This window comes from Cupressus sempervirens, chromosome 3 (assembly GCF_028749045.1).
Source record: "Cupressus sempervirens isolate cs-2001-9-10 chromosome 3, ASM2874904v1, whole genome shotgun sequence".
NCBI classification, from domain to species: Eukaryota; Viridiplantae; Streptophyta; class Pinopsida; order Cupressales; family Cupressaceae; genus Cupressus; species Cupressus sempervirens.
The window spans coordinates 127,893,250-127,919,569 of record NC_143120.1 but is presented as its reverse complement, the minus strand read 5'-3'; positions in this window follow the sequence as shown (position 1 = coordinate 127,919,569).

Here is a 26,320-nt window from a genome sequence, read left to right as displayed (position 1 = left end):
AAAAGTTTAATCACATCCAAATACATATATTCAGCTCTATTTTAATAGCTTAAAGTCTGAAATACAGCAGCAACCAAAACTGATATGAAATGCTCAACTGAAAACACCAAACTCATGCAAAAAACACACCCAAAAACCCACAAATCTACACTGTTCAGCACAAGGGCAAACTCTGTATGAGCATGCACATGGAATGGCTTCAAACTCCCATCCTTAGCCTTCCTAGAAACCTGCAAACTCTTGTTCTTAGGTCTCCCTAGAAACCTGTAAACTCCCGTTCTTGGGTCTCCTTCTCCACAGGTTTGGCAGCCTCTGAAGAATAACAAAGAATGAGCAAAAATCAAGTTTTGTAGTCCACCCAAAATGCCTCCAAACCCCTTAAAAGAGGGCATAACCATAACTCACATCCAAGAGAGGTTAATGAAACATATTTTAATAATAATTTTCATTTATTAGTCCAACGGTTTCCAAAGATTAACCCCCTTTTTCCGAAACTTCACTTTCTTGGGCCTGCCTGCCTTAGCAAAGATTATTATTTTTTAATTATTTGAAAAGGGGACATGACAAGTCCTCCCCTCCCAAACATTTTTTGTCCTCAAGCAATGGCTGAACAATAAACCAATCAATCCACCTGGATCCCAAATGTAGTCATGAACTATACTACTACCAATTAACACAGGCTCCTGCAATATCCTCTGCAATATGACCAAGAGGAATCCATAATCAAACTAACAATTATAGCTCAACCAAACTCCGAAATCACCACTACCACAATAAAAAACCCATGAGGCACAAACTCTTAGAACATCAGAACCCAAGCAAAGTGGACAAATCAAACTACCAACACAGTAAATACCATCAACGCATCCCACTGGCCTATACGGAATGTACAATCCAACTCTGCAACAATGGTGAATGCTCTCGAATGAAACTATACCAAGAATGGAGAATCCACACACTGTACAACTCCTGCAATCAACACAACTTTACAAATCACCGGCCACTATCTCATAACCATAACTCCCATGCACTGCTGATGGTGAAAAGACATTACAAGATAAAGAGTAAGAAATGGAATCCAAACCAAATTTGTCTGCCATCAACTCCTCAGCACAAGGATCAAATGCTAACTGATGTACATACCCTGCAATATAATGTTGATAAAAAAAACCAACCTCAATCAACAGCTCACCATGAAGAAGTGATACAACCCACTATGACTGATCACCAGCTAAGTCAGGAGATGTCATAGCCAAATGAGTATAATCAATAACGACACTTGCTGAAGCATCACTCCAAAACTCCTGCTCTAAGTCATGTATTATCAACCTGTCAACTGCAGGACCTATCACCATGTCATGCCCATCACAACTCTCATCCCGAGGCATCAAACTATCCCATAACTGATGATAAGCACTAGGTACCAAAGTACATCTATGTATCATCATCTCATCAACATGGTCATCAAAGGTAGATTGATGAGCATACCTCACAGTGTAATGCCGATAGAATGCACCAATCTCAGTCAGTGGCTCAGACTGCAATCCAGATGTAACTAACTGCAATCGATCATTAACCAAGTTGGAACTGACTACTACCTCTGAAGACATTGCAAAGGGAGTAGTATTACTAGCAGGAACCATGCCAACTATCAGCTCACCAACATCACACATGGTCTTTGATACAACATCTCTAGTCTTTGTGCCATTAGTACTAGAGGTCACCACCATGTCAGGCACACCACAAAAATCTGCTACAACACCCAACTCAATTGAACCTGATTCTAGTGGGAATGAACCTGATATGCCAATGTTAGTATCAAGGATGGATGCATCCCCATCTCCACTATCTCTAACAATCTCGGCCATGGACATCCTTGGATCACCAAACACCATAGCTTGTGACTGTATAGAATCAGGTAAAGACTGTAGTTGCTCTAACTCCATGGTCACCTTAGCCAAATGAAACTGTGACTCTCAAGAATCTCAGAAGTCACCTCAAGCTGCTCAGTAAGCTCACTCACATCATCTTCCTTGGCCAAAAATGCATCATATGTTGTACTGCCCCACTCCATAAGATAATCTCTGTCAGCTACCAACTACATATAATTCTGTCTCAAAATCCGAATAGCCTCCCATAAAGAGTGGAACTCTGTCAAAGAAAGATAACTACCTCCCTGCTCATCACTAGTAGGAGTACCCCATCCATAAACTGCTAACAACTGACGAGCAGCATCGAAATGATGACAAGTGATAGCAATATCTCAGTCACTAACTCTCAACTGATTAGACACATGATGGCATTGGCTTGATTGTCTCCTACAAACCTCCTCTGATGCACTATCTAAAGGAGTATCCTCAAAGTTACTAGTCTCTAGAGTATTACCATCCATATCTTTTGAATCAAATCTAAAGCTCATATCAACATACAGAGTATCAAAAACTATAGCACTGCTGTCCAACTCCTCTGTACCCAAAGAAACTAAGTCTTCAAAACTACCCACTGCATCCTCCTGGATGTCATCAATGCTAATATGATCCTGGGACTCATCTGTACACACTGCCAAATATGAAAGATGATCAACACATTCCAACAAGTATGGTCGACTAGATATATAAACAAAGCCCAACACCGGTGTATAAAAACTAATACCAACATCAGACAAGATACTGGCACAAGAAAAGACAACACCATGTAATCTGCTAATCAAATCCATGATAGCACCCAAGCAAACACTGCTACCAAAAAGTGTTAAAGATCTCCAGTCAACTGAATACCAAACGCCAATATAACAATCCCGAGTCCATATCCGTAAACTATAATCAACTGGTAACTCAAGCAAACTCCTCACCTGAGTAATATGACCAATACCAACTAACTCCACATACCTGTCATGATGAGATAATGAAGTCACAATACTATCTTTGTTCACCTTCAGCTGGCTAGACAAATCATGTGAAGTACTACCAGCCTCAACCTCATGTGATGAAGCATCTAACTGTGCTTGGAACTCTTTCTCAGCAAAGTCATGAATGCTCAATGTCTGCTCATCTCTACCAGGTATCTCACCATCCTGCACAACAACATCCTCATAATCATCATCTGAACCCACTACACTGTAGTCATTGCCTGTTGTAACTATACCATCCTGAATACCTGTGGCATCACCCTTTGACGACCTGTAAACAATTGTCTCAATTTGAGTATCAAGTTGACCATTACTATCAATCAGTGTAATATCCTTTCCCACCACCTCCTGTGGCAGAGTAGAATCTAAGACCTCTACCTGGCTATCAGCTAGTTTCTCAAACTCCTCATGCAAATTCTTGGTAATTGTGTCATCTGCCCTGTGAGAAAATCTACCAAATAGAAATCCAGTCAACTTATCCACCTTAGCTGGGTCGGACAATATGTCATTCATTATACGGTGGTGCTCAATCAACTGTTCAGACATGTCATGGCTTATTTTCATAAGTTTATCTCGAATGTCTAAATAACCATCCTTTCTACTGTTTTGACTCTGGATATCAATTGTCCAAGATCGTGTCCTCTGAGAGTCTGTACTATACCTATCCATTCTAGATAAAGTAGAGTGTAACCCCAATAGGATATAACTTCTTCAAACACCAAGAACTAACATGCAAATGATTAGAAGTAGCATGCAACCATAGATTTTGACATGCAACTGATTAGAAGCAACATGCAACCACCAAATTCACCAAGAACTAACATGAAAATGATTAGAAGTAGCATGCAACCACAAATTTTGACATGTAGCTGATTAGAAGTAACATGCAATCATAAATTATGACATGCAAGATCTGGGTAGTTGCCAAAACTGACATGCAAGATCTGGGTAGTTGTCAAAACTGACATGCAAACTTCTACAACCACCAAATTCACTAAGAACTAACATGAAAATGATTAGAAGTAGCATGCAACCATAAATTTTGACATGTAGCTGATTAGAAGCAACATGCAACCATAAATTATGACATGCAAGATTTGGGTAGTTCTCAAAACTGAAATGCAAGATCTGGGTAGTTGTCAAAACTGACCTGCAACTTCTACAAACCCTCAGGCTGGCAAGATCATGGCTCTAATACCACTGAAATGTCCTTTTTCTGATTTTACATGATATTTTAAGCCTCAAATCAGATCTTTAAAATCAAACAACTAATATCCCAAAGATCCACCAAATTTCTCAAGAAACCCCAAATCGGGTATGCCAAAAATTGTGCCAAAAGCTTCACAGCTTCACCTATTATTAATAAATGTGAAAGTGGAAATTTTTACAGAAATTTCAGCAGCATAATAGCCTAAAAAATGACATTTCTAGATCTGTATAGCCTTTACACAATAGTTCTCAAATGTAGGACAAAAACTATGCTCATCGGGCTCCCGAAATTAACACAAAAATGCCCGAAAACACCACAAAACACTAATAATCTATCTCAAAAGTTTAATCACATCCCAATACATATATTCAGCTCTATTTTAACAGCTTAAAGTCTGAAATACAGCAGCAACCAAAACTGATATAAAATGCTCAACTGAAAACACCAAACTCATGCAAAAAACACACCCAAAAACCCACAAATCTACACTGTTCAGCACAAAGGCAAACTCTGTATGAGCATGCACATGGAATGGCTTCAAACTCCCATCCTTAGCCTTCCTAGAAACCTACAAACTCCCATTCTTAGGTCTCCCTAGAAACTTGTAAACTCCCGTTCTTGGGTCTCCTTCTCCACAGGTTTGGCAGCCTCTGAAGAATAATAAAGAATGAGCAAAAATCAAGTTCTGTAGTCCACCCAAAATGCCTCCAAACCCCTTAAAAGAGGGCATAACCGTAACTCACATCCAAGAGAGGTTAATGAAAAATATTTTAATAATAATTTTCATTTATTAGTCCAACGGTTTCCAAAGATTAACCCCCTTTTTCCGAAACTTCACTTTCTTAGGCCTGCCTGCCTTAGCAAATATTATTATTTTTTAATTATTTGAAAAGGGGACATGACATATACAGTTAAAAAGTTATGTTGTTCAAAAGTTGGACCATGTGAAAATATAATTTGTGATTATTTTGAGCCGACTCTAATGTAATAAATATGATAATTTTTTAGGGTTTGGTCAGTCTCAAGGGTCTGAGATAAATGTCAAGAACCTTTCCAGGAATCATAAAATTACATAGATAAGGAGGGCCCATAGGGTTCTTTAGGGTGGTGGTTCACAGCTCTATCTTATAGATCATTGTAAGGAAAGTGCTCAAATGGCTTTGTATATTCTATTTTTGAAATCTATAACTCCATACTTTAGGCTCAATAATATAAGAAGTCAAGTTTTTAGTCTTACAAATTGTTGTTGTTTCTCTATTTTACTTTTATGTGTTGAGATAATGGGTGTTGCACACATTGCATAATATTGTTATATTTTATTATTTTATTTTATTATGTAATGTTGTGCCTAGATGGACGTGCAACATGTAAATATTCCCATGGGATATACTTGATGAGTTGTATTGTAACATTGTGAAAATATTTTATGTAATTATTTAATATTGGGGAAAAGAATTAAATGCCCAATATTAAATGTGGGGTCAGTGGGTTAGGTAGCACATGGTTTTAGCACATGGTTTATGTAATACCACTTAGTGGTTTTGTGGGACTTGCTACTATATAAGCAGCCACAATGGTAGTTGTTGTAGAAAGAGTGACAAGGAGAAGACAAAAGGCAAGAGTCGAGCGGGACAAGGCTTGACAAGTTAGCCAAGGGAACATTTGTGAAGGTTGAAAGCATGGCATGAGATATGTGGATTCATGCTTGTTCACATAGTTTGCTCGGTTGTGACTATGGCTATGAAGGCTTCCATGGTTGTATGGAAATGGTATTTTTGCTAAATAATACATGGTGATGGATGCTTTTGGAGGCTGGGTTTTTTCCTTAATGAGGGTTTCCCAGGGTATATCTTGTGTCACATTTTGTGGGTATGTTGTCTCTTGTCTTGCATGTGGATTTTAATTTCGTGTTTATTTCAGATCTATTACGGGTTATGTGGAAACGATTATATTCTTTGTTGCCAAGTTTCCTTACAAATGGTATCAGAGCTATGGTTTTATTATTGTAACCCTAGATTTAATCCATGGGAATGCATGAGAGGATAAAAGAAAAGGGCAAGATATATGAATGATTTATTGCAGATCTAAAGCTTTTGGATTTTCTGTTATGGTGGGATGTTAAAATAATTTGGGCATATGAAATTGTTGGAGAAAATGAGTTTTTCGGATGTTTCATTTAAATGAGGGTTTTGGGGGGTAGCATGTAGAAATGACCTTCTAGGTAAAAATAGACCTCACCATTGGATCCGAGTCAACATTTCCATAAATTTTGATATATAATATGCCCTAGTTTGGCCATGTTCAGAGGAAATGAAAGAGTTTTTTGGTTTCAGCCCATGATGGCAGTCAAATTTAATCCCGTCGAAATTTTCATCACTGAAAAATAAAAAAATAAAAAATCGTACTGAAAATGGTAAAAAGACTGTCTTAGTAAAACGACCATAACTTTCTCTTAGAATATCAAATTTTAGAGTTCTTATAGGCGTTGGAAAGCTAATTTAGAGCACTACAAGATGGTGTAGGTTTGCTTCTATAATTTTGAAATTTTTTTAAGTTTTAAGAGCCCTAAAGTCAGATGTTGTTTATTTTAAGCACGAATTGGGGCATAACTTGGGCATACGGAGTCAGATTTTGGACTTCGAGTAGTCAACGGAAAGCTCTTGGAGAGCTCTACACATTGGTTTAGATTTGGTGCATGTTTGGCATGATTTATTTGTTGATATATTTATTTGAATAGCTTATTAGTATATTTTGACTATGGTAACATTGTGAGTTTATGGCATTGGAGATTTAAGTTTTGATGTCATTATATACTCAGTTCATATTTCAGATTGGTCTCATGATGATATGGTTATTAGTATTTAGTTTGGATATGTATGATGACTTGTTGGGTCTACAAGTTGTGCAGTGTTGTAAGCGGTCTATACTTACAAGTTGCATTTATCGCTTGGTTATGAGTTGTCTTTGCCCATTGATCTTTCATTATTGATGCATATTCAGATTGGTGGCTTGAATTTGGGTTTTCTATGCCCTAAGTCACATGATTTACTATTTTTTTCATGTAGAAGGGATGAGATGTTGTTACTAGGTATAGTCATGGTGGAGGATTGTGGTTGACTATGCTGACAGGTTGGACACTTTGAGAGACAGATGCTCGGTTCATGGATGTGATCATGGTGCCATGGATTTTGGCATGACATGATTGGATATACAAGTACATCCTTGATGTTCATTAGCTTGGATTTTTTTTTGATTTAGTTATGGTGGTATATCTTCTTGGTAGAGGATCATGGTTATTTGGTTTCTTTTGAGGAGCTCATGATGTGCACTTTGAGTTCTTTGATGGTTTGATGCCTTGGTTGATTCTCATGGTTAGAGGATGAATTTGTTCATCATATGTCATGGATAGCTTGGATACATAGTTTAGTGGGAGCTTGTGATAGTGATGGGGTGATAGTGCAGGATTAGTTCCTGGTTTGGTTTATATCTTCTTGGTTTGGAGAGGATGGATTTTACGATGCCATAGGTGACTTGGTACCACAATTGAGTGAGAGTTGTTGGCATTGATATATTTATTGAGTGTTTGCAGATGTTGGAGGTTTGTCTTAGATCTTGTTGCTACAGAAGCATCTTTGACATTTGCATGGTGCACTTGTTATCTTCATGGTGTGTGGAGATGGTTCTTCATGGTATGTGGAGATGGTTTTCCTCATGGTGTGTGGAGATGGTTGCATCTTAAGGACTCACAGGGTTCTTGGCAAAGGTGTGGTTTATATTTTTATTTGGCATGTTATCCTTGGTATGAGGATGGTTTCATTATTATGTCATGGTATACTCTTGATACACATTTAGAGTTGTGACATGTTATAGTATGTTCATGTGGAGCATGTTATCTCTTTGGTTGAGATGGTTAGATCATGTTGTCATGTTTATGTTCCTGAGGCCATGGTTGGAACTTTGACATTGATCTTGGTTTAGTTACTTGGTATTGAGTACACTGATCATAAGCTGGATACTTCATGATATTGCTATGTTGAATTTGGAGTTGGCATGGATTGATTGGTTACAGGTGCTCATGGATACTTAGAGACGGTGGTGACGCTGATTTCTCTTGGATTAAAGAAGTATTTGTTGGGACGGTTGATGGTTTCAGCAGGAAGTTTGAGGGGCAGTCACCTAATATGGACTTGAGAGGAGATTGTTCTTAGATGAGTCTTGGTTGGAGACTTGGGTATCTTGATGAGTATTCTCATTCCCCACTTTTGGTCTACTCGGTGGTTTGCTACTTGAGAGGTATAGTCCATTGTTTTCTCTCAGTTGCATTATATTTATGCTTTTCTTTCATGGATATGGATCTTGAGCTATGGTACATGAGTTAGTTCTGGAGGGTTCATTTGAGAGATGGTTTTACCATTGGTTATCTCCATTTGCATATGTTGTTATGCTGGTTGAGTTTGGGAGATGGTTTTATATTGGGCATTTTCCTTGGATTAGGAATGGTTATTCCTTGGTTTAGGAATGGTTTTATTGAGTTTGATCTTCTTGTGAGAGGCTTACATCCATGATTAGTTATATGGTATGGTTTGGGTGTTGTTGAGGCTTCTTGTTGGGGTTTTATGGAGGAGATCATACTTGCACAGTTTACATCTAGAGGTGTGTGTGGAAGGACATGATACAGGTTATGATTTGCATGGTTTCTCTGGTCTTGGTTATCTTCTTGGATGTTCATTTTTTTTCTACATTGGATTTGAGATTGGTTAGAGATTGTGATCACTGGTTTGTGCTCATGTTTGTCATGTGAGAGATGACATGGTTATTTCTTTATCTCTTTCCTTTGTTGGTTGTGGAGAACTTGGGAGACTATTGGAGTTTTTTTATGAGAGTTTTTCTTGCAGGATATTGGTTTATGTATTGTGGATGTCCTTGATACTACATGGATTCACTTCTTTGAGATGTGTTGAGTGGATTGGTTATAGATTTGACATTATCTTTTGCAGTGGGAGCTTTTTGGTATATATGTGGCAAGTATTGCTCTTGGGGCTTGTGATTGCAGGTTACAGATTGGATATGTCGGTGATATGAGATTCAGTTGTTATACCTTTGAGGTATAGATAGTTGGATGGGTTTGGCACTTTTTTGTGGGTGCTATTTCAGCTATGGATATTTTGACAACTATGGATACATGTGATTACCTTTGGATCAGGTTTTTGTGCTTGGAATTTTAGTTGGTACAGGATTTTATGATCTTCTAATGCAACAGGTTGGGTGGCTTTCTCTTTGGATGGCTTCTACGTATGTCCAGTGGGAGTGGCGTAATAGGAGGTGAGATCATTCATGTTCGAGATGTTGGATACTTTGATTTTGTTGCGGGTACCAGGATGGAGCACTTGGTGTATTTTGATCCATGATGGTGGATGTGCTGGGAGGGATTGTTCCCTCGTTCATTTTGTGTGGCTACGGATTGACCCTATGCAATGTATACAACAAGTGAGAGATTGTTGAGATAATGGGTGTTGCACACATTGCATAATATTGTTATATTTTATTATTTTATTTTATTATGTAATGTTGTGCCTAGATGGACGTGCAACATGTAAAGATTCCCATGAAATATACTTGATGAGTTGTATTGTAACATTGTGAAAATATTTTATGTAATTATTCAATATTGGAGAAAAGAATTAAATGCCCAATATTAAATGTGGGGTCAGTGGGTTAGGTAGCACATGGTTTATGTAATACCACTTAGTGGTTTTGTGGGACTTGCTACTATATAAGCAACCACAAGGGTAGTTGTTGTAGAAAGAGTGACAAGGAGAAGACAAAAGGCAAGAGTCTAGCGAGACAAGGCTTGACAGGTTAGCCAAGGGAGCATTTTTGAAGGTTGAAAGCATAGCATGGGATGTGTGGATTCATGCTTGTTCACATAGTTTGCTCGGTTCTAGCTATGGCCATGAAGGCTTCCATGGTTGTATGGCAATGTTATTTTTGCTGAATAATACATGGTGATGGATGCTTTTGGAGGCTGGGTTTTTCTCAAAATGAGGGTTTCCCAGGGTATATCTTGTGTCACATTTTGTGGGTATGTTGTCTATTCTCTTGCATGTGAATTTTAATTTTGTGTTTATTTCAGATCTATTATGGGTTATGTGGAAACGGTTATATTCTTTGTTACCAAGTTTCCATACATTATGTGTATGTTGTATTAAGGGGATTACCCTTAATAAATTTCTCAATCTCCTTTTGCATGGTTAACACTATTATTTAGAGAAATATAATCTATGTCAAGGTTTCTTATATTAAATTGAGGGATTTTACACTTTTCTAATCATCTCATTTAACTAGTTAACTTTTATTATTTGAGAGTAATACAAACTTATTTGGGTCAATCACATCCATCAAACACAACTATTATGGTCTTCGCCTTCTTTTCACAAACATCATAGTTTTCTTCCCTAAAGAGTTATGACTATTGTCAAATCTTTCCTTCATCTCAACCCATGCCTCATACAATAAATTTGAACAACTAAAAAAATCCCAAAGTCATAAAGATTTTAAAGGGCCAAATGGCTCTAATGCCAAATTAAAAATTAAAGATTTCCCAATAGGGCAACCAAACACATATCTCAACTTTAATTTCCTAATTAGCATGAATGCATTGAATCCAAACAAAAAGAAAATAGAAGACTTGCAAGTTTTATTATTTATTTTTATTAAATAAAAAATTTAAATTTAAATATAAAGTTAAATTTCTAAAATTTTAAGTAATTAAAAACTAATTTACAATGATCCAGAACTGCCTCTCTTATAAACTTCTCATTTAGAGATACAATGAATGTCAAGTGTAATCAAGTTTCATTTCATATTCTCTAAAACACATAATTGTTGTCAAAAAAAATCACAAAAACATTCTCTATTATTGCACACATGGAATTGACTTCAAGTGTTAGCTATGTCCATTTGCATTCTATTTTTTTGGGTTGTCAAAAATTCCCTCACTTTAAGACTTAGCTACTAATTTATTTAATTCATTTGCAAACTATTTTTGCAAATGAAGAGTTCAATAGGGATGAAATATTAATGTTTGCACAAGTTGGACTACATTTACTCTTGACTTCTTGCTACTTGTATCTATTAAGTGGTAGGTAACTAATGGTCAAGGCTAAAGATAAAAGAAATTATTTAAAATTCTAAAAATGCTATCTTTCCATCTCTTATATTCAACTCAATTGTTGTATACTTCATACACTATCTCTTTCGCTCCATATTAGAACCTTCATGGACAACCATCTATTTATTTTCTATGAAGTATGGAGGTTATTACAATAAGAATCAATGTGAACATAATAGAGATAAAGACACAAATTCAAGGCAAGGGATAAGTGAACATGACATTATGGTAATGAATACTAAGATGATGATAAGACAATAATAGATTTTGTAAATCACCTAAACTATTACTTATTTACATGTGAAAGAGCCAAAAGATATTTTAAATTTATACTATGATAATTTTTAATATTAATAAAGGGTGATATTCATATGAGAAATCACTTACTTTAAAAAATAAAAACACACACAAAAAAGAATTTGACAAAAAGAATTCTTATTCTTGAATATAGATTATAGCATATATTAAAATGTTAATTTAAAATATATATTTAAAAAGAAAACAATCAATATTTTAAACAAAACTAGTATTCTACAATCAAGTTGCAAATAAAATTATCACAAACAACTCTAATGAACTTTATTGTAAAATACTTTAGTTTTGTATGGAATCATATAATGCATGATCATAAATTCATTGGCCACCATAATCTTTTGTGACTTTTGATAGTGTGTTCATAATATTTCTTAATGATTGTTATAGTGCATTGAGAGGTTAGATAAATATGATAAATTCTTTGGTTGTTTCTATACAAGACTTCTTTTGTCCTTTCTAAACATGACTTAATTGCTTATAGTTTTTTTTTTTGGCTTTTTCAATGGTAGCAATACATGTTGTGGAATCTATCATGCATGCAAGTGTTAAAAGGTAGTTATTTTAAAGCCTCATTTGATATTCATTAGAGATGCTCCAATAATATACACTTCAACCACTTCAAATATAGAATTTTACAAATTGAAAATTCTTATGATCAAAGTTTGCAATTTTCCAAATGTTGTGATTAATTATTTGAAATAGAAATAAATATCTATTAGTACATTATATATTTATTAATAAAATTTTAGTTTTTTAAAATTTGATTTTAAAATGAACTACTAACTACAACATCGATCATACCTACTCTTCCTCTAAACTAATTGCAAAAGTGCACATGTTTGGTGACTAAAATAAATGTTTATCCTTTGACACTTTCTTAGACTGAAAAAGTGAGAAACAGTTATTTTTGTATTGTTTAGTGCAATTCAAATGATCACTTGGAATTACGTCCCATCCGTTCGAACTTTTCGAATAATAACGTTGCTTATTATAATGTGTAGTTCCGCTAGATCACCTGTCAGTTCTCTCCACAGTTGTTCTGAACATGAGCCACATGGATTCTAGCTGGAGCACTTCAATTTAATCATACTAAAACAGGTTGTCAGCCCAACAACAACGTGACCCGTGAGCTCATCTAACTCAAACAGTGCAGAAAACGACGATTATCTACACCTCATATGACACATTATATAAGAGACCTGCAAAAGCAGAAGAAATGGAAAAAGCCCTCATTCTAATTAGTAGGTATGAATTATGGCATTGTGCTGCTAGTGGTGTTAATTACATTCAGTCTTGTAGACCATCATGGTTGTAATGGACAAGAGAGCAATGATGTTACTTCTCTTCCTCTTCTTCCTCCTCCAACTCCCTTTCCCTGTCCGCCTCCTCCACCTGGTTTAGTACAATTTGCACCTCCTCCTCCTGGTTTAGTACAATTTACACCGCCTCCGCCTGGTTCCCTGCAATTTATGGCACCACCGTACAATTATGAATCTAATAAGTCAGGACCTGACATTGTAATTATTGCAGTGGTAGTAGCCATAGCTGTGGTGGTTATAATGCTAGCATTTGTATTGGCGAATTACATCTTGAGAAAAAAACCATCGGATCTTGAGGAGCTTTCTGAAGTCTCTAGCATCCTTAATAACATCGGCAACCTCCTTTCTAACATCTTCAATTTCCTATCTGCTGCAGACTTGGAGCATATTCTTAAGCAGCGCGATGAAATTTCTAAGCAGAGGGAGTTGGAGGGTCTGAGATAGTTCTCTAGTCCATGAGATCCCTCATATTTGTGGGGAACTATAGTGCCCTACTAGTTGTTATACGCTGTAATACTGCCATGTACTGTTTGTTTATATATTTGATTATATTGAAAGGTAACTCGTGAGCAAATCTGAGGTGGAAATGCCGATTTTTGTGACCATGATATTAATTAATCACTTTTTCTGTCTTTCTTGTCATGTCTACTTAACTTTCGCATGCACATCAATAACTGCAGTCGATCCGTAATATTGAATAGAAGCACTGAAAGAAGCTCCTAGTTTTCCATCAATGGCAGTGAGGCTCTTATTAATGGGACCGTTGGCTCCGAGGTTCGAATTAATGGCTCCGGCGACACCATTTACGGATCTAACAAGGTTCTCATTTATGGCGTGGACAATGTTTGTGAGGCCCGCTCCAATGGCTACAACAGACTGTCTGAAGCCCCAGAAATTGTATACGAAAAAGATAGAGAAGAGTATGAGAACGACAAGTATGTCCCCGACCAGAAAAACCAGCAAAATATCGATTACGGAGTGAGAGTCGTTGTCATGATCACAGCGGTGGTATGGATCAAAACAGCAGTTGTATGGATCCGAGCTGCGGGTAAGAGGAGCTCGTGGTGGTGGTTTTAGAGGCGAAGCCTTTCACCAGCCGGAGGAGGAGGAGGAGGAGGAAGACGAGTAATAGGAGTCATGCTCACTTGTCCGTTACAATCATGATAGTCTAAAATTCCAACTGTAGCTAATACAATTAACAACACAATATTATGATTATGATTCATTCTTATTGTTGGCCTCGTAATATATTCTTCAATACTTTTGGTGTGAAAGCAAAACCTACACTCACTACTTATAAAGAGTGCTTTGAGGGCAATAATTGAAAACATACTTCAGTGCTGATTTTAGTTAATGGGGAGCTAAATCTCTCGTGAATTATTTGATAATATTGAGAGACCGAACCTAAACTCTTAGTGCTATACTTCTAATTGGATGCACTTATCACCTCTCGTGCTTTTATATGTTTCCTCATATGATGCTTATGTTAATTATTGTTAGTTGGACAGCTGTTATTTCTGACCCGGAAATAGCAGCACTATTTATGGGTAGCTTGGACAGCTGTTCGTCCTTATCTATGAATAGCGGTTGTATTTATGGGTGGTTTGGACAGCTGTTTGTCCACTTGCCAAAAATTAGTAAATGGTTATTATTTACTAATTTTAGTGATTCTTTTTGGACACTTTGCAACCAATTCTATTATTGGCTGTCGAGTTGTCTTAATCTAAGCTGTTGGTTAGATTTAATCTCGGTCGTTGGTTTACCAACAGGGGTAGTATAGAAAGGGGTCATTGGGTCATTTGGATAGGAAGCTTTGGTGAAGCAATTTGCAGTGTTAGCAAACAGTCTTGCAGTGTTAGCAAGGGCGCAGTGTTAGTGCAGGGATAGCAGTGAGGAAAATCAGCGGGAGAAATTAGGAGGTTGTCGGAGTTCTGCTAGTGTGAGGCAAGGAATTTTGTATCTCTTGATTTGCTGAAGTTTAATATAATTCCTCATCTGTAGAACTGGTTTTCCCTTAGGGGTTTTTCCGGGGACAATTTGTCCGAAAATATTGTGTTATTTGTGTTGTACATTTCTTTCCGTATTTTATAAGTGAAGTTGTAGTTGTGTTATTTTTCAATATTAGCTAAGAATTTGTTTTCAGCAGTTTAATAATCATTTATGATAGGAGATTAATAATCAGTGACTGCAATAGTTGATTTTTCACATGGTATCAGAGCATTGTTAAGGGTAGAAGAGTTTTACCTAGGAAAAAAATTTTGATCTCTTTAGATTTATTATTGCTTTAAACCCTTGAGATGGCTTCAGCTGGTTTGAGAGATCAGGACAGATTGGATGGTGCCTCAAATTTTGGTGTCTGGAAGGCTAGAATTTCTTTATTGTTGGAAGAGAATGGTATCAAGGATTATGCTACCAGTGGTGTACCTGTACCAACGGATGCAACACAGCTTGCAACATATATGAAGGATGATGCCAAAGCGAGGAGGATTATCCTTGATGGTGTCAAGGATCATATTGTTCCACATATCTCGGAGCTAGATACAACAAAGAAGATTTGGGACGCCATTCTAAATCTGTACCAGAATGCTACCACCAACAGGAAGTTGATTCTCAGAGAGAAGCTAAAGAATACCCGGATGAATCAGGGATAAGATGTCACAAGTTACCTCACTAGGCTCAGACTTGTCAAGGATGGGTTAGCAGCTGTTGGAGATAGCCCTAGTGATGATGAGCTAGTGAGAATAGCCCTAAATGGGTTTACTAAACAATGGAGTGTCTTTGTTCAAGTTGTCAGTGGACAAGATACTTTACCGAGTTGGGATCGACTATGGACTGATTTCACTCAAGAGGAGTTTAGACTAAGTCTTGTCAATGGGGCCAACAAGAGTCAGAAAAATGAGGTGGAACAAGAGAACGTTTCCCTAGCGGGTAAAGGGAAAGCAAAGAAGGGATCTAGCAAAGGATGAAATTCACAAAGTGAAAAGAAGAAGAAGGACCTTTCTAAGGTCAAGTCCTTTGGATGTCACGAGTTTGGCCACTATGTCAGTGATTGCCCAGAGAGGAAAAAGGGTAAGAAGCAGATGGCAGCTTCAACAAGTGTAGAATAACTCTCTAGCATAATGGAAGATGAGTTCGCACTCATAGCTTGTATGGTTAGCTCAACCTCACAATGTGTTTGGTATATAGATAGTGGGGCGTCATTTCATATGATAGGAGTTAGAGAGTACTTCTCCAGTTACAAGGAGGAGGACACCAACATCCAGATTTCTATGAGAAACTTGTCCAAACTCAACCCTGTTGGGAAAGGGACTGTTCAGTTTCAGAGGGAGAATGGAAAGATAATTCCTCTTCATGATGTGTTATATGTGTCAGGCTTAGGTATGAATTTGATTTCTATATCTGTTCTTCAGGATAGGGGGTATAATATACTCTTTAGAGGGACACATGTGTTGATTAAGCACAAGGATTAGAAATCACCCATAACTATTGGAGTTAGGAGTGGTTGCCTTTATAGATTGCAGTTTGATACTCCTAAGGCACTTATGAGCAACAGTAATCCTAGAGATCTTGGAGAGCTATGGCATAGGAGGATGGGCCATATTCATCATGGAGCACTTAGATTGCTTCGTGAGACCGTGACAGGTGTTCCAGAGGTGAGCACAAAGCGTGACGATGTATGTAAGGGATGTGTGTTGGGGAAGTTTGCGAAAGCATCTTTTCCAAGGAGTGACACCAGATCTAAGGGTGTTCTTGATCTAGTACATTCAGATGTTTGTGAATCGATGTCAACGAAATCTCTCGGAGGATATGAGTACTATGTTACTTTTATTGATGACTTCTCTAGAAAGACCTGGATATTCTTCTTGAAGACTAAGGATGAGGTTTTCAGTCGATTCCAAGAGTTCAAGGCTCTTGTGGAGAATTCGACAGGAAAGAAGATAAAGGTTCTTCGGTCATACAATGGAGGCGAGTACAAAGGAAATGTCTTCCAGGAGTTCTGCACCAGAGAAGGAATCAAGAGAGAATGTACTATTCTTTACAATCCACAGCAAAATGGAGTTGCTGAGGGGAAGAACCGTTCTATATCGGAGGCAACAAGAGCTATGCTACATGACCAGGACATGCCCTGTTACTTATGGGAAGAGGCGTGTAATACATCAGTCTACATTTAGAATAGAGTTCCACACAAGGTGCTAGGGAAGATGACACCAGAGGAGGCTTTCACAGGGAAGAAGCTAGATGTTAGTCACTTCAGGATATTTGGGAGTTTGGCATATTGTCATATTCTTGGAGATACACGTACAAAGTTAGATTAGACTGCAAAGAGGGGATACTTTGTTGGGTACAGTGAGACCTCAAAGGCATATAGGATTTTCATTCCGAGGACTAAAAGAGTTATTGTCGGACGGGATGTCAAGTTCATGGAGGACAAGGCATTCAAGAGATCCAGAGATTTGCCAGTAGATGATCAGAGTGAGCAGCCAACAGAAGCTCCAAGACCAAGTCAAGGGCAGCAAAGCTCAAGTACAGTTACTAGTACGAGCGTAGAATCAGTTAGTGAAGATTCACAGAGTATGGAGCAATGGGTGCAATAGGAAATGCATCTAGAAGACTTAGAGTTTGACATTTCATCCTCTACAGTTGGCAGCAGGAACCATGTAGTTCCAGATACACAAAGGGATACTCAGGAGTTTGTGGGAGCTCCTAGAAAGAGTACTAGACAGCGAAGACAACCAGCCAAGTTCAATGACTATGTGGCATTAGTTAGTGAGTTGGTAGATAGTGAGCCTTCTAGCTATCAAGAAGCTGTAGAACATCAGGTATGGCGAGATGCTATGGTTGAGGAATATTCTTCAATAATGCAAAATGATGTGTGGGAGGTAATACCTAAACCAACAGATAGGGCTGTAGTTGGATCACGTTGGATCTATAAGATAAAGCACGGTGCAAATGGTAGCATCGAGAAATACAAGGCTAGGTTTGTGGCAAAGGGGTTCTCTCATAAGGAGGGAATAGACTATGAGGAGCCATTTGCTCCAGTTGCCAAGTATACTTCTATACGAGTTGTAATCTCACTTGCAGCACAGATGGGATGGAAAATCCATCAAACGGATGTCAAGACAGCATTCCTCAATGGTGAGTTGAAGGAGGAGGTATACATAGAACAACCAGAAGGCTTTGTAGCACACAACAAAGATACCCACGTGTGCAAATTGAAGAAAGCATTGTATGGACTCAAGCAGGCTCCTAGAGCATGGTATGAGCGCATTGATACATACTTGCAGAAAATGGGCTTTGTGAAGAGTGACACAGATGCTAACCTCTACTACTTGATGGTTAGGGGTCAGATTCTCATTCTTGTTCTTTTTGTGCATGACCTATTTCTTATAGGTTCACTAGGGCTCATAGTGGATTGCAAGAGGAACCTTGCAGAAGAGTTCGAGATGAAGGATTTAGGACTTATGCACTACTTTCTAGGCATGGAAGTGTGGCAGACAGATGGGGAGATTTTCCTTGGTCAAGGGAAATATTGCATTGAAATCTTGAAGAAATTTGGGATGGAGGATTGCAAAGCCATGTCTAACCCATGATCACGAATTGGAGGAAGGTAGATACATCTAAGGAGAAAGATGTAGATCCCACTTTATATAGACAGTTGATTGGTTTGCTTATGTACTTGGTCAACACTAGACCAGATATAGCATTTGCAGTTAACTCTCTTAGTCAGTTCATGGTTGAACCAAAGAGAATGCATTGGATAGTGGCTAAGCATGTGCTATGTTACTTGTGTGGTACAGTCAAGTATGGGATCAGATATGTTCGAGGTGAAGGTATCAGGTTGATAGGCTATACTGATGCAGATTGTGCAGGAAGTACAACGAACAAAAGGAGCACTTCAGGATGTTGTTTCAACTTGGGATCAGAAGTTGTATCTTGGTTAAGCAGGAAGCAGAAGTCTGTGGCTCTAAGTTTAGCAAAAGCAGAATACATAGCAGCTAGCATGGCGACATGTGAAGCTATATGGCTTTGAAAGTTATTAGTAGCCTTGTTTGGTCAGAAGGTTGAGACTACTGTGATACATTGTGACAATCAGAGTTGCATCAAGTTGTCTGAGAATCCAGTGTTTCATGATAGGTCTAAACATATAGATATCAGATATCACTTCATCAGAGATTGTGTACAAAGGGGAGTTGTTCAACTACAATATATACCTACAAATGAGCAGGTTGCAGACATTCTGACGAGGGCTTTGGGAAAGGCCAAATTTATCTTCTTCAGAGATAAGATGGGTGTCATGCAGAACAACTTCCTCACTAAGAGGGAATGTTAATTATTGTTAGTTGGACAGCTATTATTTCTGACCCGAAAATAGCAGCACTATTTATGGGTAGCTTGGACAGCTGTTCATCCTTATCTATGAATAGCGGTTGTATTTACGGGTGGTTTGGACAGTTGTTTGTCCACTTGCCAAAAATTAGTAAATGGTTATTATTTACTAATTTTAGTGATTCCTTTTGGACACTTTGCAACCAATTCTATTATTGGTTGTCGAGTTGTCTTAATCTCAGCCGTTGGTTAGATTTAATCTTGGTTGTTGGTTTACCAACAGGGGTAGTATAGAAAGGGGTCATTGGGTCATTTGGATAGGAAGCTTTGGTGAAGCAGTTTGCAGTGTTAGCAAACAATCTTGCAGTGTTAGCAAGGGCGCAATGTTAGTGCAGGGATAGCAGTGAGGAATATCAGTGGGAGAAATTATGAGGTTGTCAGAGTTCTGCCAGTGTGAGGCAAGGAATTTTGTATCTCTTGATTTGCTGAAGTTTAATATAATTCCTCATCTGTAGAACTGGTTTTCCCTTAGGGGTTTTTTCGGGGACAATTTGTCCGAAAATATTGTGTTCTTTGTGTTGTGCATTTCTTTCCATATTTTATAAGTGAAGTTGCAGTTGTGTTATTTTTCGATATTAGCTGAGAATTTGTTTTCAGCAGTTTAATAATTGTTTATGATAGGATATTAATAATCAGTGACTGCAATAGTTGATTTTTCATAGCTTAGTGTAGAATATATAGAGAAATAGAGAGTTAGAGATAGTCTCACTTTTATGAAACACTTTTTAATTTGTTGCTAAGCTTATTGACGACGTCGTTTCCTACCTTATAGCCTGTCCTAGTATGATAGAAATGAAGTGACCCAACTAAACTACATGTTGAACTGATCAATATCACTAGAACTCTATTTCTAGCAGATGAGTTTGATTTGTACTTGAGTTGGGCTGACTAGAGTGGCACACCTACACTAAAAGTTGAAATGATCAACATCATTACGGCAAGGATTTCATGTACATGAGAAGTATAGGAAGTGAGATGAATAGACTAAAGTGGTCCACGGTACTAATTTTTGCAATGATCATAGGACATTTCTAAGTGGAATGGGTGAAATGATTGTTGAGAATTGTGGCTCAATCTTGCAAGTTTTTTTCGAAAAATTCTAGAATTTGTTTGTGATAGTTTTCAACATTTTTATGAGTTGGAAAAAGGTGTATGAGTTGTTTAAAATGTGTTTAGCCTCTAGTTCAATATAGGAGGGGCTGTTTTTAGAGTATAAACAACTCATTATATGAGTTTTATGGGGTCTAAACTAGAGGACAAAATATAGAAGAAAAAGCTATTCTTGGAGTTACAAATGACAAGTGGGTAACATGTGGCATGGTTTTTTTGCCCATGGTTTTGTGAGACAACAAATGCTTTCCAAGTTGTAAATCACTATAAAAGGAGGGTGTGTGGAGGTGTTTGAATCATCTTGTTCTATTTGCAAGACTGGGTGCTAGAAGGAGTCTCTTTGAGCCCAAGTTCGAGTTCAATTTACGGTGATGCACTCCTATAAGAACTTGCATTGCAAGTGTATTGTAATCTTCTTGATTTAAGAATACATTGTGCAGGTTTTGAAATGTGGAATTTTTCTCCTAGAAGGGTTTCCCCATGGTAATCATTGTGTTATGATTTCATTATTATTTTGATTATATTATTATCCATTTCTTGAGATCTCTGCAATAGTTAGTTGAATTTGCATAATCGCCCTCTCAAAGATTAGTGTAGGAAAAAATTATGCACACCTTTCCTTCCTTACAAGTGGTATCAAAGCTTAGCCAGTTTTGGTTCTATTTGTTGGGTATAGGTTTTTTTGAGCTAATCAAGGTTTCAGTAGAAGCTTGTGCAAAAGTTTTCATTTTCGTATTGTAGGATTGCAAAGATGGCAAGCATATCAAGGAGGATTGAAGTGGAGAGGTTTTATGGCACAAATTTTGGGATGACGAAGCTAAAGATGGAAGATCTATTGAATGATCAGGATCTCTGGGATGCGATTGATGAGAGTAAGCAGAGGCCCAAAAATCTAACTTTTGTCACACAATATGATGTGATAGATAGAAAAGCTAAAGGTCTCATCAGATTATTTCTTGTTGACTCGATTCTGATTAATGTCCATGAAGAACCTATTGTGAAGAAGCTTTGGAAGAAGCTAAGTGAGATCTATAAAGGGAAATCACATATGAACAAGATTTTCTTGAGGAAGAAGTAGTCCTTGAGAATGGAAGAAGGTGGACGGATTTTTGAGCATCTTGAAAGTTTTAATATATTGGTGACTCAATTAACCTCAGATGGGGTGTGGATGGATGAAGAAGAAAGGTGCCAAATCTTGCTATGTTCATTGCTAGACTCATGAGACAGCCTTGTCATGGCCATAGGGAGCACTTCAGTTGTCTTGAAAATGGAAGAAGTTGTTGGTTCTCTACTTTCTAAGGAAATGAGAAAGAAGGTCTCTCTAAATGCCAAAGAGGCTTTGAGTATTCAAGGAAGACCGAAAGAAAGAGGCAAGAAAAAAAATCACCATGGCCATTCTAAATCCAAGAATAAGGGGATATCAAAATCTCTTGGTAAGTTGAAGGTGATCTACTAGAATTTTGGAAAACCTAGACACTTTCAAAAGGACTGCAAAGAGGAGGAAATCAAAAAGAAGAAGAAGCAAGCAACTGATTCTGAGTACAAAGAGGAAGATGGAGATGTTTTCATTGCAGCCTTGGCTACTCATGCAGGTGACAATGCATGGTTGATAGACTCGGGTGCATCTTTTCACATGACTCCTAATAGAGATAGGTTTAGTAAGTATGAAAAGCTTGATGGTGGTAAGGCGTATTTGGGTGATAGCTCAGTTCTTGATATTTTTGGTCATAGAATTATTCATGTGAAATTTTTTGATGGTAGAATTAGAAGATTTGATGGTGTCTTGCATATCTCGAGAGTGGTGAGGAATTTTTTATCTGTTAGCAAACTAATAAATGTGGGTGTGCATGTACAATTTTATGAAGCAGGTGTGAAAATAGTGAGAGGTGCTATGGTAATAGCAAGAAGAAGTAGATTGGGTACATTATACCAGCTTTTGACAAGATTGTGAAGTGGACTACTTTGTTAGAGAAGGAGATGGTTTCTCTTTCAATAGATGGTCATGATTTATGGGTACCCAAGGTTATTTTATCTATTGAATCAAAATTTCCTATAGAGAAGACTATGTTATGGCACCAGAGACTCGACCACATAGGTGAGAAGGGTCTACAAACCTTAAAAAGTAAAAACCTTGTTGATGGGTTGAATGACTACAATCTTGAGTTTGATTTTTGTGAGCATTGTATCTATGGTAAACAAAACCATGTTCAGTTTTACTCAACTTCTTATAAGTTCTCGTATATTTTAGATCTAATCTATTCAAATGTATTTGGTCTAGTTGATGTTCTTTCTATTGGTAGATCAATTTATTATGTTTCTTTCATTTATGATTTTAGTAGAAGAACATGGATTTATTTCCTTAGGAGTAAAGCTGAAGTTTTTAGTTATTTCAAAGAATTTAAAGGAATGGTTGAGTTGCAGACTAGAAGAAGATAAAGTGTTTGAGAACTGATAATGGCAGTGAATTTTGTTCCAATGATTTCAACACATTTTGTAAAGATTGTGGTATTAGGAGAGAGAATACAACTTTTTATTCTCCACAAAAGAATGGAGTTACAGAAAGAATGAACACGACCTTGATGGAGAAGGCTAGGAGTATTTTGAGTGGAGCTAGACTAGAATAAAAGTTCTAGGTTAAAGTTGTAGTCACTGCTTGCTACTTGATAAATAGGTCTTGTATATCAACTCTTGTTGATAAGACACCAATGGAAGCATGGTCGAGCCACAAGCCTATTGAAATTATAGGTTGTTAGATTTACTTTTGAGAGGGGGGGGGGGGTTTCGTGGATCAAAAGTAATTGTATTTAACCTCTAAAACTTTTAACTAAGATCATTCACATGCATCTACCATATCTAATTAACATAAAAGTAAAGACATGCATTAAAATAGGTAACAGAGGATTTTGGTCACCCATAAACACTCCAAAATGAGAAGGTAAAACTGGGGTGTGGATGACACCCACAAATTATCACTACAACAATATGTAACTGTTAAAGGTTACAAAGTTTGACCACTTTCAATGGTCTGCCTTGTGAAAGGCCTGCCTTGTTAAAGGCTTTACACCCTATTAAAAGTGACCTGGTTAAAGGATTTACAAACACTCACTTGGAATGTTACCATGTTAAAGGATTTAGCACCTTGTTAAAGGTTTACAACATGGCTGTTAAACCAACCTATCATCATAGGATTTTTCATTCCTAATACAATGGCTAGAAAGTATTAGAATGTGTTGACCTGATGACTTACAATCTTCAATTGTTGATTCTAGATTCTTATTCTACTTAGTCTATTCTGATCCTTCCCAATTTGATATGTCTTTGATAGAAGTGCTGATACTCTATTCTAACCAACTAAATTCTACAATGCTACTCTTCCTCTAAGTCCTTGTACCCCTCTGAACTTCACTAGCATTCTCCCATACAACTCTCACTCATGTATTCCATATACCTCTCTTACACTCACATGAATTATGGTGTATCAGCCTCCTTATAAAGGCTTCAAATACTTAGGGTTAGGTATGAATCTACGAATGATATTCATCCATCTTTCCCTACTCAAATCTTTACACTTTTTCTATTGGTTACATGCTTTCTTCATTTTTCTAATTGGTTGCATGCTGATTACATAAGGAATGCAAAAGATTCGATCTTATCTTTTAGATCCTTTGAGATTCATCTTAAGTCAGTTCAAAAATGGTTTACATCTAAGTTTGTGACGACACAAACTCATATGTTGATTTTGTGTTACTCAGCACTTACTGTTTGTTGATGCTCAACACATATAGGAATTTTGTCTCACTTGGCTCCTATAGTAACTTTGTCTCACTTGGCATCTATAATTTGCTCAACACCTATAGTGACTTGACATCAGTTATCACTCAACACTTGAATCTTTCTTGACACCTAAAGTTTAGTTGACACCTATTGAATTTTTGACTCAGCACATATTGTAGGTCGACATATATATTATACTTGGCATCAACTTAGAAATTGGTTAAGTGTGTTGACACTCAATTGTCAAAACCAATCTAAGACCAAGAAAGCCTTCAGTTAGACATTTGAGAGTTTTTGGTTGTGAGGCATATGCTCATGTACCAAAGGAGAGGCAAACAAAATTGGACAACAAAGATGTCAATTGTATCTTCATAGGATATACTTATGGTGTGAAAGGATACAAGCTTTGGGATCCTATTGCACAAAATTTATTTGATTCCAAAAGTGTTATATTTAGAGAAACTAAGCCTTCTTTTATTACAGTATAGCCAGAATAGATAGAAGAAAAGAAAGATGTGATTCAACTTCCTGCTACACTTGAGAAAGTTGGATTGAGACCCTTGGAACGATTAGTTGTTGAAGAGAGCTCAACAATTTCTAAATCATCAAAGGAAGAGGGAGAACCTGATCATGAACCTGAACCAAATCTTGTTTGAAGGTCTAGTAGATAGAGCAAAGCACCAGAAAGGTATGGATATTCTCCTAATGATTAGAGGTGTATATTTAGTTTGAATGCTAATACTGATGGACCAAAATCTGTAGAAGAGGCTCTTGGTATGAATGATTCATAGTCCTATAAAATAGCCATGGAAGAAGAGATGGTAGCTTTGAAGAGGAATGACATATGGGTCTTTGTACCATTGCCTAAAGGATGTAAACTTTTTGGTTGTAAATGGGTGTTTAAAAGGAAGATAGGTTCATATGGAAGCATTGAGAAGCATAAAGAATGATTGGTTGCAAAAGGTTACTTCTAGGTTTTAGGAATTGATTATGGTGAAATTTTTCCTCCTCTAGTGAAAATGACATCCATTTGATTTTTACTTTCTATTACTATAGCTTATGATCTAAAAGTTGAGCAGATGAATGTGAAGACAACTTTCCTTTATGGAGATTCAGAGGAAAAAATTTATATGACACAACCATAGCACTTTGTGGTGAAAGAAGCTTATGATCTAGAACTTGAGTAGATGGATGTCAAGACAAGTTTCCTACATGGAGATTTGGAGGAAGAAATTTATATGACACAACTAGAGCATTTTGTGTTGAAAGCTAAATATCATTTGGTCTATAAATTGAAAAAATTATTGTATGGTCTAAAACAAAGTCCTAAGGTGTGGTACCAAAAGTTTGATACATGTGTATTGAGTTTGGGATTTGTGTGATCCAAATCTAATTACTATATATATTACAAGTCTGATGGTGATAATTTCTTGGTTATTGCCTTATATTTTAGTGATATGTTGTTTATTGGCAAAAGAAAAAGGTTTGATTGGAAAATTAAAATTTCAGCTCTCAACAAAGTTTGAAATGAAATATTTTGGTGCAGTAAGGTACATTTTGGGAATGGAGATTATATGAGATAGACAAAATAGAAATCTTTGGCTAGGTCAGAGTAAGTATGTTTGTAATATTTTGAGAAGATTCAATATGTAGGATTCTAGACCATTTGTTGATCTCAGGTTGGTTTTGACAAGTGAGTGTCAACACACTTAAACCATTTACTTAGTTCATGTTGAACTAGTAATACATGTTGAGCACAACATATAAATATTTGACCATGTTGAGTTACAATGAATGCCAAGAAACTCAAGCGCAAAGTAGATAGACCATGCTGAGTGATTTAGGAGCTAAGTAAACCGTGTCTATGTCAAGTAGTGTAGGTGTCAAGTCAAAGTAGAAAGAATAGTGCATGCTGAGCAATAGTGACTTCATATGTCGAGTACAATAGTTTTGACATATTTGTTTGTAATAGCACAAACAACTATGTAAACCATTTTTGATCTAACTTAAGAGTAAATTATAATATTTTGGAGATAAGGATGAATGTCAAGTTGGAATCCAAAGGCAATCACATGTAGCCAATTAGAAAATAGGAATGTTTAAGCGGCAATATGGATGAATATCTG